Source organism: Salmo salar, chromosome 18, assembly GCF_965601325.2.
Source record: "Salmo salar chromosome 18, fSalSal1, whole genome shotgun sequence".
NCBI classification, from domain to species: Eukaryota; Metazoa; Chordata; class Actinopteri; order Salmoniformes; family Salmonidae; genus Salmo; species Salmo salar.
This window is the reverse complement of record NC_138308.1, coordinates 3525360-3542611: the sequence shown is the minus strand read 5'-3', so window position 1 is coordinate 3542611 and position 17252 is coordinate 3525360. Positions and strand designations below refer to the sequence as shown.

Genomic DNA, 17252 nt, shown 5'->3' with positions numbered 1-17252 from the left:
GGATAGTGTCTTGAACGCACGAACAAAACGCCGCTGTTTGGATATAACTATGGATTATTTTGGACCAAACCAACATTTGTTATTGAAGTAGAAGTCCTGGGAGTGCATTCTGACGAAGAACAACAAAGGTAATCAAACTTTTCTAATAGTAAATCGGAGTTTGGTGAAGGCTAAACTTGCTGGGTGTCTAAATAGCTAGCCCTGTGATGCCGGGCTATCTACTGAGAATATTGCAAAATGTGCTTTCACCGAAAAGCTATTTTAAAATCGGACATATCGAGTGCATAGAGGAGTTCTATATCTATAATTCTTAAAATAATTGTTATGCTTTTTGTGAACGTTTATCGTGAGTAATTTAGTAAATTCACCAGAAGTTTGCGGGGGGTATGCTAGTTCTGAACGTCACATGCTAATGTAAAAAAGCAGTTTTTTTATATAAATATGAACTTGATTGAACAAAACATGCATGCATTGTATAACATAATGTCCTAGGGTTGTCATCTGATGAAGATCATCAAAGGTTAGTGCTGCATTTAGCTGTGGTTTTGTTTTTTGTGACATTATATGCTAGCTTGAAAAATGGGTGTCTGATTATTTCTGGCTGGGTACTCTGCTGACATAATCTAATGCTGTAAAATAGTCATATGTTTGAAAAATTTAAGTTTTCGGATTTTAGAGGAGTTTGTATTTCGCGCCACACCCATCATTGGATATTGGAGCAGGTGTTCCGCTAGCGGAACGTCTAGATGTAAGAGTTAACCTCTTGGGGCTAGGTGGGACGCTAGCGTGCCACCCGTGGTGCACTCCATCAACAGCAGGTGCATTTCAAGAGCGGCAAATTTGAATCCAAATAAATGTCAAAATTCAAATTTTTCAAAAATACAACTATTTTACACCATTTGAAAGATAAACATCTCCTTAATCTAACCACGTTTTACGATTTCAAAAAGGTTTTACGGCGAAAGCATAAATTTAGAGTATGTTAGGACAGTACATTTACAAGAGTTGTGTGTAATGTTTTGTCAAGTCAAAGACAGGGTCACCAAAACCATAAAACCAGCTAAAATGATGCACTAACCTTTTACAATCTCCATCAGATGACACTCCTAGGACATTATGTTAGACAATGCATGCATTTTTAGTTCTATCAAGTTCATATTTATATCCAAAAACAGCGTTTTACTATGGCATTGATGTTGAGGAAATCGTTTCCCTCCAATAACCGGCAGTCAAGTCAGCGTCACAAATTAAATAATTAAAATTAGAAAACATTGGTAAAATATTATATTGTCATTTAAAGAATTATAGATTTACATCTCTTGAACGCAATCAACTTGCCAGATTTAAAAATAACCTTACTGGGAAATCACACTTTGCAATAATCTGAGCACTGCGCCCAGAAAAATACGCGTTGCGATACAGACTAGACGTCATGTTGGGGAGATCTAAAATCGAAAATACTATGTAAATAATCCATTACCTTTGATTCTCTTCATCAGATGTCACTTCCAGGTATCACAGGTCCATAACGAATGTAGTTTTGTTCAAAAAAGCTCATCATTTATGTCCAAAAATCTCCGTCTCGTTAGCACATGATGTAAGCCAGCCGGACTTCTCGTCATGAACGAGGGGAAAAAATATATTTCCGTTCGTTCAAACATGTCAAACGTTGTATAGCATAAATCATTAGGGCCTTTTTTAACCAGAACATGAATAATATTCAAGGTGGACGAATGCATACTCTTTTATAACGTATTGGAACGAGGGTACCCAACATGAACTCGCGCGCCAGGTGTCTAATGGGACATCATCGTTCCATGGCTCTTGTTCGGTCAGATCTCCCTCCAGAAGACTCAAAACACTTTGTAAAGGCTGGTGACATCTAGTGGAAGCAATAGGAAGTGCCAAAATATTCCTAAGCCCCTGTGTTTTTCAATGGGATAGGTTTAAAGTCAATACAACACATCAGGTATCCACTTCCTGTCAGAAAATGTCTCAGGGTTTTGCCTGCCAAATGAGTTCTGTTATACTCACAGACACCATTCAAACAGTTTTAGAAACTTTAGAGTGTTTTCTATCCATATATAATAAGTATATGCATATTCTAGTTACTGGGTAGGATTAGTAACCAGATTAAATCGGGTACATTTTTTTTATCCAGACGTGCAAATGCTGCCCCCTAGACCCAACAGGTTAAGAGTGTGCTCCTAATCTCAGCTCGTTACCTGTATAAAAGACACCTGGGAGCCAGAAATCTTTCTGTTTGAGAGGAGGTCAAATACTTATTTCCCTCATTAAAATTCAAATCATTTTATAAAATTCGTTTTTCTGAATTTTTTGGTTGTTATTCTGTCTCTCACTGTTCAAATAAACCTACCATTAAAATTATAGACTGATCATTTCTTTGTCAGTGGGCAAATGTACAAAATCAGCAGGGGATCAAATACTTTTTTCCCTCACTGTAGGACCATGCCTCAGGACTACCTGGCATGATGACTCCTTGCTGTCCCCAGTCCGCCTGGCCGTGCTGCTGCTCCAGTTTCAACTGTTCTGCCTGCGGCTATGGAACCCTGACCTGTTCACCGAACGTGCTACCTGTCCCAGAGCTGCTGTTTTCAACTCTCTAGAGACAGCAGGAGCTGTAGAGATACTCTTAATGATCGGCTATGAAAAGCCAACTGACATTTAATCCTGACCTGTTGCACCCTCGACAACTACTGTGATTATTATTATTTGACCATGCCGGTAATTTATGCACATTTGAACATCTTGGCCATGTTCTGTTTATAATCTCCACCCGGCACAGCCAGAAGAGGCCTGGCCACCCCTCATAGCCTGGTTCCTCTCTAGGTTTCTTCCTAGGTTGTGGCCTTTCTAGGTAGTTTTTCCAAGCCACCGTGCTTCTATACCTGCATTGCTTGCTGTTTGGGGTTTTAGACTGGGTTTCTCTACAACACTTTGAGATATCAGCTGATCTAAGAAGGGCTATATAAATATTTTTGATTTAATTTTGAAATAATTTATGTCATCTATTTTGGAGAGCAACCTGTCAATTGCCTTTCCATTACAAATGTGAAATTTCGAAGTTGTTCCAAACTGCCCCATTTGATTTGAAGCCAAACTTTTTTTCCAAACTTTTTTTGGGGGGGGGATTTGCCTGTTTTGCATCTTATTTTGGCATTAATACATGACACATATCAGTTTGCAAAGAATGTAAAAAATAATATATATCATTCAGTTAATTAAGCCGCATGCAAACATGGTCGTTTTTGTTTTCTTGAGTAAGGCAGCTCCAAAATGCAGGTGTTTCAGCCTAGCTCAGTGCTTTCTGTGGTGGTGGGGCAAGCCAGCAGAAAATACGAAGCGTTGCGCCGTGAATGGGTCAGTGTTGTGTCACTCATGTTAACTTTACGTCACTGCCAAGTGTAAGAGGAGACATTGAAAATTCTAGCCCTTCGGCTGCTGCCATAGAAGTGCCCATCCAAGAAGGCCCAATATCATTGGCCACAAATAAAATTACGTCAAATTACGCTATTTGTACAGTAGCTTTGATTGGACTGATAATATCAACATCATACTTTCACAATCTTAGCTAGCAGTCATCATCATGAATCAAATTGACGATCTATTGGCAAGTCCTTTTTAATCCTTGTCACATGAAGAGAAATAATGAAGAGAAATTATAGATAAAACATATCGGTGCTCATCGGTCATTGGACATAAACATTAGACAACAAGTTGGAAATTGCAAATTCAACAAGTTCCTTCCTTTGAAAGGAGTCAGTGACAATGGCTGTGTGGTGCCAAATCTGGGATTATGGGGCTCTTCTCCAAATTTAAAATGATAAACATTCAACATTGGCCATGCTGTCTTTGATGAAAGATTTGTGCCGCACTCAAAACAATTGTTAACTCAGAGGACCGCCGCACCACCTTACAGATAAAGTGAGCCAAGCACAACAATGTGAGTCCAAAAATGTATTTTATGCTGCTGCATAAATTATGTAATATGCCAGAGAGATATGTATACTGTAGCTAAGAAAGTAGTACTAAGTGTATGTTGTGTAGTAAGCTGTTAGTAGCCCATGTGCCTCACCTTAATAATTTAGTCTATTTACCCCTCTTAATTTCGCCTACCATTCTGATTGTTCTACTGTAGCCTATAACCTGTTTCAGAGAAATGTAATCATGGAATATTGTAAGAGCTTTCATTGTATGCTTATATGCCCCTTTATTTATCCTACGGTTCTAACTTGGTGTACAGAGAGAGCACTGTAAGAACGGCCCATGTTCTGAATTCTGTCGGTGTACATTTCAAAAGTGCTAAACAAATAGTTCTATTGACTAACGTTACGTCCTTCTGAGCTCACTCATTGTGTTGATCGAAATTACGGATTGCCTCTTATCCGCTTGTCGTCCCCTTATGCCATAGTTTGTACATCTCAATTGTCATTAGAAACCACATTTGTTTAAGCAAGTTAGCCATATCAGCTATGTTGGACCTTGGACCTTTTTTAAAAATATTTTCAGTGGTATTGTTTACAAACACACCCCCATAAAGAAAATGAGAATTAAAAACAGGTTTAGCCCCTGGTTCGACCGTGATCTTGCAGAGTTACCCCACCTCAAGAATTTCATTTGGCGAATGACTCGGCACACGCGTACTCAGGCTGACTGGCTCTCGTTCAGGCAAATGAGAAATAAGTGCACTCATGCTATCCGAGTTACTTTAAGGAGCAATTCTCTCTCTGTGGGTCTAACCACAAAAAGTTCTGGAAGACAGTTAAAGGCCTGGAGAATAAACCCTCCTCGTCACAGCTGCCCATGTCCCTTAAAGTTGATGATGTGGTTGTTACTGACAAGAAGCACATGGCTGAGCTCTTTATTCACCACTTCATTAAGTCAGGATTCCTATTTGACTCAACCATACCTCCTCGTCCATCCAATATTTCCACATCTCCCACCCTTTCTAATGCAACAAGTAATGATGCTCCTCACTCTTTCCCCCTGCCCGGTACAAAGTTTCTCCCTGCAGGCGGTCACTGAGTCCGAGGTGCTAGAGGAGCTCCTTAAACTTGACCCGCAAAAAACATCTGGGTCAGATGGTTTAGACACTTTCTTCTTTAAGGTTGCTACACCTATCATCACCAAGCCTATCTCTGACCTTTTTAACCTGTTTCTCCTCTCTGGGGAGGTTCTCATTGCTTGGAAGGCAGCCACGGTTCATCCTTTATTGAGAAGGGGGAGATCAAGCTGATCCTAACTGTTATAGGCCTATTTCTATTTTGTCCTGTTTATCAAAAATGTTGGAAAAACTTGTCAATAATCAACCGACTGGCTTTCTTGATGTCTATAGTATTCTCTCTGGTATGCAATCTGGTTTCTGCTCAGGTTATGGATGTGTCACTGCAACCTTAAAGGTCCTCAACCTTAACTTCTCTAGGGTAGGGGGCAGTATTTTGACGTCCGGATGAAAGGCGTGCACATTTCTTAGTTCTGACTGTTTGTGACATTAGACTGTTGTGTGTTTTCAGACGGGAGGCAGGTGTGAGCTGTGGTTTGTTCATTGGAAGCACCATGAGGATAAATAATCTGGAGTACAGGCAAAAAAACATATTCTGGTGGCACACAGCCATCTCAGCAACCCTGACTATGTAAAGTGTGACATCTCCAGTTTTGGGCTCAGATTAATAAAACAATTATCAGAACTACAGTATGTGTCCTAGTGGACCAGCATCTTCATGGCAACTATTCTTACTCACACTCGAATCTGGACCCAGATAATACCTCCAGTGAATCAACAGAACCAAAGTACCTTCCTGTTTGTGTGAAAAGTGATCCCGATTCGGGTCCACAGCAGCTAGCTGACCAACAGACTTCTCACAGGAGTGTGAAAACTTGTGGTCACATGTTGTCAGCACACATTCAGCAGAGTCGCTGCCCATCTTCTGAAAATGTCTGAAACCCTACCTCTTCAAAGAGCATTGCCCTGAACGTAGTCACTTTCAATAGCCGACTACCACCCGGTTAATCAACCCTGCACCTTAGAGGCTGCTGCCCTATTTCCATAAACATGGAACATTGTCACTTAAATAATATTTACATACTGTTTTACCCATTTCATATGTCCAGTGCCTTCGGAAAGTATTCAGACCCCTAGACTTTTCGCACATTTTGATACATTACAGCCTTATTCTAAAATGGATTAAATAAAACAAATCCTCAGCAATCTACACACAATACCCAATAATGACAAAGTGAAAACAGGCTTTTAGAAATGTTTGCAAATGTATTCAAAATAAAAACAGACATACCTCATTTATATAATTATTCAGACCCTTTGCTATGAGACTCGAAATTGTGCTCAGGTGCATCCTGGTTTCATTGATCATGCTTGAGATATTTCTACAACTTGATAAGAGTCCACCTGTGGTAAATTCAATTGATTTGACATGATTTGGAAAGGCACACACCTGTCTATATGAGTTCCCACAATTGACAGTGCATGTCAGAGCAACAACCAAGCCATGAGGTCAAAACAATTGTTTGTAGAGACAGGATTGTGTCGAGGCACAGATCTGGGGAAGGGTACCAAAACATTTTTGCGGCATTGAAGGTCCCCAAGAACTCAGTGGCCTCCATCATTCTTAAATGGAAGTTTGGAAACACGAAGACTCTTACTAGAGCTGGCTGCCTGGCCAAAATGAATAATCGGGGGAGAATGGCCTTGGACAGCGAGGTGACCAGGAACGGGATGATCACTCTGACAGAACTCCAGAGTAACCTTCCAGAAGGACAACCATCTCTGCAGCACTCCACCAACCAGGCCTTCATGGTTGAGAGGCCAGACGGAAGCCACTCCTCAATAAAAAGCACATGACAGCCCACTTGGAGTTTGCCAAAAGGCACTGGTCTGATGAAACCAAGATTGAACACTTTGGCTTGAATGCCAAGCGTCACGTCTGGAGGAAACCTGGCACCATCCCTACGGTGAAGCATGGTGGTGGCAGCATCTTACTGTGGGGATGTATTTCAGTGACAGGGACTGGGAAACTAGTCCGGATTGAGGGAAAGATGAACTGAGCAAAGTACAGAGAGATCCTTGATGAAAACCTGCTCCAGAGCCCTAAGAACCTCAGACTGGGGTGAAGGTTCACCTTCCAACAAGACAATGACCCTAATCACACAGTCAAGACAGCGCAAGAGTGTTTTTGAGACAAGTCTCTGAATGTTCTTGAGTGTCCCAGCAAGAGCCTGGACTTGAACCCGATCTAACATGTCTGGAGAGACCTGAAAATAGCTGTGCAGCGACGCTCCCCATCCAACCTGACAGAGATTGAGACGATCTACAGAGAATAATAGGAGAAACTCCCCAAATACAGGTGTACCAAGCTTGTAGCGTGATACCTAAGAAGACTCAAGGCTGTTTTTGGTTTGTCATTATGGATTATTGTGCATAGATAAGGAAAAAAACGATTTTTTCCATTTTAAAATAAGGCTGTAACGTAACAAAATGTAGAAAAAGTCAATGGGTCTGAAAACTTTCCGAATGCACTGTATATAGTGCAAGTGGTCAGACATCTGAGGATATCCCCAATCAAGTTGGAAACAAATTAAAGGATTACCATAGTTCTGACTGCAAGTCCTAAAAGTCAGGATAGGAAGAAGAACCAAAATGGCGACATTAAAGTGTGAGGAAACCCACAGCACCACAGTCAACATAGGCTCATCTCACCAACCGGACAAGAAAAAGGGAAAGAAGACTTGTTGTAACCAATGTGGGAAAAGCGTTTACAACCATAAACTGGTACACTCGGGAGTAAGGTTAAGAAAGCTGCACCGACTGTTGAAAGAAGTTACACAAGCGGATTCACACTGGCAAAGAGGGCTTACTCAGTGTCATAAACGCTTTGTCCAGAAGGGGGCATTGACAGACCACAAAAAGAGATACACGGGAACAGCCTTTTGTGTGCACTCTGTGTGGGAAGAGCTTCAGTTTTGTCCACAATCTCAAAGAGCACTAGACAATACACTCAGGAGAGAAGCCAAACCACTGAACACAATGCAAAAAGAGCTTAAAAACAGTACAATACTTCAGGATACACCAGCGCACACACTCAGGAGAGAAACCCTATTGTTGCTCACACTGTGGCAGAGAATTTGTCCACTTGAATGCGCTCAGAGTGCATGAGAAGCTGCACACAGGAAACAAGCCTTTCAAGCATGAGCATTGTGAAACGAACTCCAGTCTGGCTAATTACCTCAAGAATTATGTATTTGTTTATTTACATTTTTCCAGTGGGGATTATAAGTAAGCAATTATAAACTGGGTGGTTCGAGCCCTGACTGCTGATTGGCTGGAAGCCGTGGTATATCAGACAGTATACCACAGGTATGACAACAACAAAAAACGTTTACTGTTTTATTTACATTATAATAGCTATAAGGCACCTCGGGGATTTGTAGTATATGGCCAATATAAGTATAGGCCTATTGGTTACCTGTTTTATGTCATTCAAGTCATCCACTTACATGTTCTATTTAAGCACGAGCCCATAGGCTGTTCTTAACCATAACGCAACGCAGAGTGCCTGGATACAGCCATTAGCCGTGGTATATTGGCCATATACACACCACAATTACCCAATATGCCTTATTGCTATTATAAACTTGTTACCAATGTAATTAAAACAGTTTAAAAATCATATAAATCATATGGTCTGGTATACCACGGCTTTCAGCCAATTAGCATTCAGGGCTCAAACCAGCCGTTTATAAAATGCTACTACACAGGGAGAAGCAAAACGGGAGTTGGTGCAAGAAAATGGTAAGTGCGCACAGAAGAGCGCAGCGCGTGTCGGAATTTGCTGTAGCCTATGCTGTGGTGAAGTTGAAGTGGAGAGCCAGAGACAAGACGTGAAATTTTCGACTGGAGGTGGAAAAACTGTTGTGAGAGGGAGAGAAGAAGAGAGAGAGAGCGCGAGAGCGCGAGAGGGAGAGAAGAAGAGAGAGAGAGAGAGAGAGGAGCGTAAATAAGTAGCCTACCTATAGCGTTTACTTCGTAACGCATCACCGCAGGACCGTCGATCGAATCTCAAGGCACTTAGCCCCTACGGACACGGACAAGGCAGGTAAGAATAGATGATAAAGATGTGTTAATTAACTAAATTTGGTTACGTAAAAGCAATCGCAGTATAGAGCAATGAGCACAATGATTTGAATAACTGATACTTTGATGGTTTTTGTGTATTGTGTCACCTAACCGATTGATAGAGGGTAGCCTATAGGCACGTTTTTAGGCTACTTGGCTGCTTATTTCTGGACTTGCTTACTAGTATGCAGGGCAAACCCGTTTTGGTGATTTCTGGTGGTCTCATCAAAATCAAACAAATGCAGCACATTTTTGTACTCATTCAGCAATACCATTGGAAATGAATGCTGAAAAGTTCCATTTATATTCCTAAAACTTAAGTTGAAAATGATGCATGCTGTCGCTGTTTCCTGTTGACAAGACATTTTGATAAATAGCTCAATGCCAAATCAATAACCAATATGCAGAAACAGTTCGTGATATATTGAAAACATAAACATTTAATATACTATCTACACATACATGTGCAACAATAGTGTTTATATTTTGGTATTTTGTTTTAAGAGCACCTTATAAATTGCACACGCTCCAAAAACCCTGTTTTGAAAGTGGCAATACATCACTAATATCGATTAGGGGGAAATCAGGTTGTACGCCCTGTTGAAACTAATACAACTTAAAAATCCACATGGAAACTGGATATATTTTTTACATCACCAAGAACAACCTGAAGAAGACAGTTATATTTTAGAGTGATGCATTTTGATTTGAGGGTCGCCAAAAGGGAAAAAGAAACTCAACACTTATTTGTCAATCACTCATATTGATATGACCTTGAAATCAGTTGCAAGAGGGGAGAGATGAGGTCGCACGTCCAGTTAAAACTATTAAACACAGCTCAAAAACCACACGGAATCTGGGAATAATGTGTACATCACTGGCTTGAGGACAATTTGTATAAAACAGCTCAACATTTTGAAGTGTTGCACTTTGAATTAAGTGGGTCGCCAAGATGGTAAGTGCAACGCAACACTTTTTGTTAATCCCTTTAATCGATATCTCGATAAAATCATTAGAACGGGGCAAACGTTTGGGGTGTAGCGCAGTTTAAACTAGCACTATTCGAAGGCCACGTGGAAACTTTGAATAACCTATACATGGTTAGTTAGATGAGAACTTGTAGAAGATTTATATCTATATTGTGGAAGGTTAACTGTTGATTTCGGGAGGCTTCCATCATGGAAAAGGGAACGGGACACTTTTTCTGTTAACTTAAACGCATCACGACGCAGCATAGGATATCAACAGTGACAACGATTCGCTGCTTTTTAAGTGGTTGTTTGACTGTTAAATCCATGTATTGGTGTGTGGCAGTGGCTACCGGTCATTCAGGGCAGGTGGGTGTTTTGAGCCCCATTTTTAGCAAAAAAATATAAATAAATATAACTATTTTGGGCTTGCCTGTTTTGCATGTTATTTTCACATTAATATGTGTCACATATCAGTTTGCAAACAATGTTATATATATATATATATATATATATATATATATATATATATATATATATATATATATATATATAATTGAGTTAATAAAGCCGCATACAAACTAGGGCTGGGCGGTATACCCTCATTTACTATATACACCAGCATTTATGCACGGCTCAAGGTCATTGGCCACAGATACAATGATGTCAAATCACGTTATATGTACAGTAGCATTGATTGGACTGATCATGTCAACATCATACTTTCAAAATCTTAGCAAGCAGTCATCATCATGAATCAAGTCGCCAATCTACTTGTAAATTCATTTCAATCCTTGTCATATGAAGATAAATAATGAAGAGAAATTAATGATAAAACGTATCAGTGCTCATCGGTCATTGGACTTAAACATTACACAACAAGTTGGGAATCACAAATTCAACAATGATTGGTTTGGAAAGAAGTGAGCACAGCACAACAACATGAGTCCAAAAAGGTATTGTATGCTGCTGGTAAATTATGTAATATGCCAGGGAGATATGTATACTGTAACTAAGAAAGTAATAACGTTACTAAGTGTATGTTGTGTAGTAAGCTGTTAGTAGCCCATGTGCCTCACGTTAATAATTTGGTCCTTTTTCCACTTTTAATTAGCCTATAGCCTGTTTTAGGGAATGTAATCATCGAAAATTGTAAGAGCTTTCATTGTCTGCTTATATGCCCCCTACGGTTCTCACTTGGTGTACAGGGAGAATACTGTAAGAACGGCCCATGTTCTGAATTCTGTCGCTGTACATTTCAAAAGTGCTGAACAAATAGTTCTATTGACAAAGTCTATCCTATCTCGCTCATTAAGTCAAAATCGAAATTACAGATTGCCTCTTATCTGCTTGTCGTTCCCTTATGCCATAGTTTGTAGATCTCAATTGTCAGTAGAAACCACATTTGTTTAAACAAGTCAGCCATATCAGCTATGTTTTTTAAAAAGGCAGTAAATGAGCCTGAATGAACTGTTTCGCTGCCAGACAAGTTTCCGCTGATAGCCAGGTGTAGCAGTGGTAAGGTGTTGGGTCTGCTGTTGGGACTCTGTTGTTGGGACAGATTTATGTAGGCCCTAACAGTTTGTGGGCACCGTTTGTCACCTTTATAGTGCAATTAATTATTGTTTAGTGTTGTGTAGTGGCTTTGCTGGCATGCATAATGATTATTATTATTATTGTTTTTGCCCCACCAAAGATTTACATGCTAAAATCGCCGCAGATGTGACCAGCGACTTTTATAGAGAGACCTCACAAATTTTACATGCAATTTTCTGGCCATTTCTTTAAAGCGGACACCTGTCGACAATTTCCGGTGAAATTGGAGGACGCGCAATTAAAATAAATAATCGTAAAAATTATGGATATTAAACATCTAGGTACATAGAAGTGTCTTATATTGGTTAAAAGCTTAAAGTCTTGTTAATCTAACTGCATTGTCTGATTTACAATAGGCTTTACAGCTAAAGCATGCCATGCGATTGTTTGAGGACGGCACCCCATATCAACATATATTTCAACCAGCACAGGCTTCATAAAAATCACAAATAGCGATTAAATATTCACTTACTTTTTGAAAATCTTCCTCTGATTTGCAATCCAAAGGGTCCCAGCTACAACATGCGTGGTCGTTTTGTTAGATATAATCCTTCTTTATATCCCAAAAAGTCTGTTTAGTTGGCACCATCGATTTGAGTTCAACATGCAGACAAAGGAATCCAAAAAGCTACCGCTAAACTTTGTTAAAACAAGTCAAACTACGTTCCTATTTAGTCCTCAGGTACCCTAAAATGTAATTAAACTAATATTTCATACGGAAAGAAGTATGTTCAATAGAAAAGTAAAATTAGCAAGTGTGCCTCCTCTTTGTCGCGCGGCCACAGAATGATTTCCAACCGTGACTCACAGTACCAAAACTCAAAATTATTCCTCGTTTTGGAAGAAACAAGCCTGAAACCTTGAACAAAGACTGGTGACATCCACAGGAATTGCAATATGGGAGCTGGAATTGCATAGGACCCATAGCTTTCCATTGTAAGAGCATGGGATCTCAAAAAAATAAATCTGGTTGGTTTTTCTTTGGATTTTTTTCTCCTACCATATAAATTGTGTTATAGTCTCATACATTATTTTAACATTTCTAGAAACTTCAACATGTTTTCTATCCAATGGTACCAATTATATGCATATCCTGAGTAACAGGCAGTTTAATTTGGGCACGTCAGTCAGGCGGAAATTCTGAAAAAGAACCCTAGCCCTAACAAGTTTTTATCTCCATGTGACAATCAATGGTACAAAACCAAAGATATTGATATGTTATATGCAATCAATCTTATGTCATTGTGATTATTATAAATGTTTATACTAACATCATCAATCCGAGGTAAAAATTATGTGTAATTCCACTCAATTGTATAGGGTGTAAATGCAAGCACAAACTGTCCACGTTAGGAAAATTTGAGCAATATACAAAATGTAATATGTTAAAATCATTCAACATGTCAATTTAAGATGATAGTATAAATTGCCCACTCACAAACTATTGCAACGATGACATCTATTTCTCACTGATTTAACCATTTAGAGAGTAAAAAATGCTTTCAAACACTATTAAACTGGGCCCTCTAGACTAAAGCCTCCATAGTGTCTGTGTAGCAGCCTGAAAGTTTGACAACCGTATTACGAGCCTCTCTAGCAAACAAGTAGTGTTTAATATTAGGCAGGGTCTTATTTATAATGTACCAAATAAGACGAACACTTCCGTCGATATGTTGCCTTTACTATACTATGTTTAGCACTGACGGGAATGAGTTTTAAAACTTATCACAAACGTATTTGAAAGAAGACAGCTGCCTAGCCTATATGGCTGGTTTATTTACGTTAGGGTGTTTGGGAAAAGGTAGGCTATGTACATCTTATAAAAAAAAACTGGAATGTGTTTGTCGGAATGCATTGCAGTTCTTTAGGCTATTTTGCATTCTAAACATAACTGTTGCCAGGGTTGGGTAGGTTACTTTCTAAATGTAATCTGTTAGAGTTACTAGTTACCTATCCAAAATTGTAATCAGTAACGTAACTTTTGGATTAGCCAAACAATCTGATTACTTTCAGTTACTTTTAAATTACTTTCCCCTTAAGAGGCATTAGAAGAAGACAAAAATGAATATTACCAATTGAACTATATATATTGCAGAATAAATTAATTAGCAAAATCATTGTCGCAAAAACAATGATTGATAGATATCTTAAACTTCTTCAATTCAACTGTTATTGGGTTAAAATTAGGGCTATCCCCGACCAAAAACAATCTTCATTGACCAAAAGTCGTCTGTTCTTTTGACCAATCAACTAGTCAACGTTTTAAAATGTGTATTTTTCCATATATAGACACACCCTATGTGATTTAATAAAATATTCTAGGCATATATGTAGGCTACAGAGCTTGTCTGATGCTTTAAGTAATTAAGACAGACACATGACTCAAGGGAGCCAGAGAACAAGATAGCCTAACCAGAAGAAAAAAACAGAAGAAAAACCTGTTCTTGAATCAGCTCCTCCTGCTGCTGGCCTTTGCCGGTATTAGGCTACTCCAGGGGTTGGCAACCTTTTCCAATAGGGGGGCCAATTTATCTTACCATTTCTACCGATCTGCATGCCATTTATGATTTTCATATGCACATTGTCATGTGATTTAATAAAAATGATGTCTAAATGTAAATTAAAAGTATTCAAATCTAAAAGTAAAAATAAATCACATTGGCTATGCAAGGAACTTGAAACATTCAAATCAAATCAAATCAAATGTATTTATATAGCCCTTCGTACATCAGCTGATATCTCAAAGTGCTGTACAGAAACCCAGCCTAAAACCCCAAACAGCAAGCAATGCATGTGAAAGAAGCACGGTGGCTAGGAAAAACTCCCTAGGAAAAACTCCCTAGAAAGGCCAAAAACCTAGGAAGAAACCTAGAGAGGAACCAGGCTATGAGGGGTGGCCAGTCCTCTTCTGGCTGTGCAGGGTGGATATTATAACAGAACATGGTCAAGATGTTAAAATGTTCATAAATGACCAGCATGGTCAAATAATAATACTCATAGTAGTTGTCGAGGGTGCAACAAGCACGTCCGGTGAACAGGTCAGGGTTCCATAGCCGCAGGCAGAACAGTTGAAACTGGAGCAGCAGCACGGCCAGGTGGACTGGGGACAGCAAGGAGTCATCATACCAGGTAGTCCTGAGGCATGGTCCTAGGGCTCAGGTCCTCCGAGAGAAAGACAGAAAGAGAGAAAGAGAGAATTAGAGAGAGCATATTTAAATTCACACAGGACACCGGATAAGACAAGAGAAATACTCCAGATGTAACAGACTGACCCTAGCCCCCCGACACATAAACTACTGCAGCATAAATACTGGAGGCTGAGACAGGAGGGATCAGAAGACACTGTGGCCCCATCCGATGATACCCCCGGACAGGGCCAAACAGGCAGGATATAACCCCACCCACTTTGCCAAAGCACAGCCCCCACACCACTAGAGGGATGTCTCCAACTACCAACTTACCGTCCTAAGACAAGGCCGAGTATAGCCCACAACGATCTCCGCCATGGCACAACCCAAGGGGTGGCGCCAACCCAGACAGGAAGACCACGTCAGTGACTCAACCCACTCAAGTGACGCACCCCTCCCATGGACGGCATGGAAGAACACCAGTAAGCCAGTGACTCAGCCCCTGTAAAAGGGTTAGAGGCAGAGAATCCCAGTGGAAAGAGGGGAACCGGCAAGGCAGAGACAGCAAGGGCGTTTCGTTGCTCCAGCCTTTCCGTTCACCTTCACACTCCTGGGCCAGACTATACTTAATCATAGGACCTACTGAAGAGATAAGTCTTCAGTAAAGACTTAAAGGTTGAGACTGAGTCTGCGTCTCTCACATTGGTAGGCAGACCATTCCATAAAAATGGAGCTCTATAGGAGAAAGCCCTACCTCCAGCCATTTGCTTAGAAATTCTAGGGACAATTAGGAGGCCTGCGTCTTGTGACCGTAGCGTACGTGTAGGTATGTACGGCAGGACCAAATCGGAAAGATAGGTAGGAGCAAGCCCATGTAATGCTTTGTAGGTTAGCCTCTATGGGCTAGGTGGGACGCTTGCCTACTTAACAGCCACTTGCAGCCTGTGGCGCGATTTTCAAAACCTTAAAAATCCTATTACTTCAATTTCTCAAACATATGACTATTTTACAGCTATTTAAAGACAAGACTCTCGTTAATCTAACCACACTGTCCGATTTCAAAAAGGCTTTACAACGAAAGCAAAACATTAGATTATGTCAGCAGAGTACCAAGCCAGAAATAATCTGACACCCATTTTTCAAGCCAGCATATAATGTCACCAAAACCCAGAAGACAGCTAAATGCAGCACTCACCTTTGATGATCTTCATCAGATGACAACCCTAGGACATTATGTTATACAATACATGCATGTTTTGTTCAATCAAGTTCATATTTATATCAAAAACCAGCTTTTTACATTAGCATGTGACGTTCAGAACTAGCATACCCCCCGCAAACTTCCGGGGAATTCGCTAACATTTTACTAAATTACTCACGATAAACGTTCACAAAAAGCATAACAATTATTTTAAGAATTATAGATACAGACCTCCTCTATGCACTCGATATGTCCGATTTTAAAATAGCTTTTTGGTGAAAGCACATTTTGCAATATTCTAAGTACATAGCCCAGGCATCACGGGCTCGCTATTTAGACACCCGGCAAGTTTAGCACTCACCATAATCATATTTACTATTATAAAAGTTTGATTACCTTTTGTTGTCTTCGTCAGAATGCACACCCAGGACTGCTACTTCAATAACAAATGTTGGTTTGGTCCAAAATAATCCATCGTTATATCCGAATAGCGGCGTTTTGTTCGTGCGTTCCAGACACTATCCGAAATAGTAAAGAAGTGTCGCGCGCATGGCGCAATTCGTGACAATAAAATTCTAAATATTCCATTACCGTACTTCAAAGCATGTCAACCGCTGTTTAAAATCAATTTTGACGAAATTTTTCTCGTAGAAAAGCGATAATATTCCGACAAGGAATCTCCTTTTCGGCAAACAGAGGAAAAAATCCCAAAGGCGGGGGCGGTCGGGGTCACGCGCATAAGCCCAGTGTCCCTTGATCGGCCACTTGAGAAAGGCGATAATGTGTTTCAGCCTGGGGCTGGAATGACGACATTCTGTTTTTTCCCGGGCTCTGAGCGCCTATGGACGACGTGGGAAGTGTCACGTTAGAGCAGAGATCCTTAGTAAATGATAGAGATGGAAAAGAAGTTCAAGAAATGGTCAGACAGGCCACTTCCTGTAAATTGAGTTCTGTTATACTCACAGACACCATTCAAACAGTTTTAGAAAATTTAGGGTGTTTTCTATCCATATGTAATAAGTATATGCATATTCTAGTTACTGGGTAGGAGTGGTAACCAGATTAAATCGGGTATGTTTTTTATCCAGCCGTGTCAATACTGCCCCCTAGCCCTAACAGGTTAAGTAACCCAATTTTGAGATGTGAGGTATCACAATCTCTTTCAATAATGGCAGGAATGGAGGAGGTCTTTATACTAGTGAGATTGC

At 40.1% G+C, this 17252-nt stretch overlaps 1 protein-coding gene across 1 annotated transcript in view; it reads left to right on the top strand.

Moving 5' to 3' along the window:
• The first annotated feature begins 8824 nt into the window (after positions 1–8824).
• LOC145861720 (cadherin-23) overlaps positions 8825–17252 on the top strand; it is a 385582-nt gene continuing 377154 nt past the window's right edge. Inside the window, exon 1 of the mRNA XM_082964671.1 lies at positions 8825–9131. The gene's annotated coding sequence lies outside the window, so the exon portion shown is untranslated. The remainder of the gene's footprint in view (positions 9132–17252) is intronic.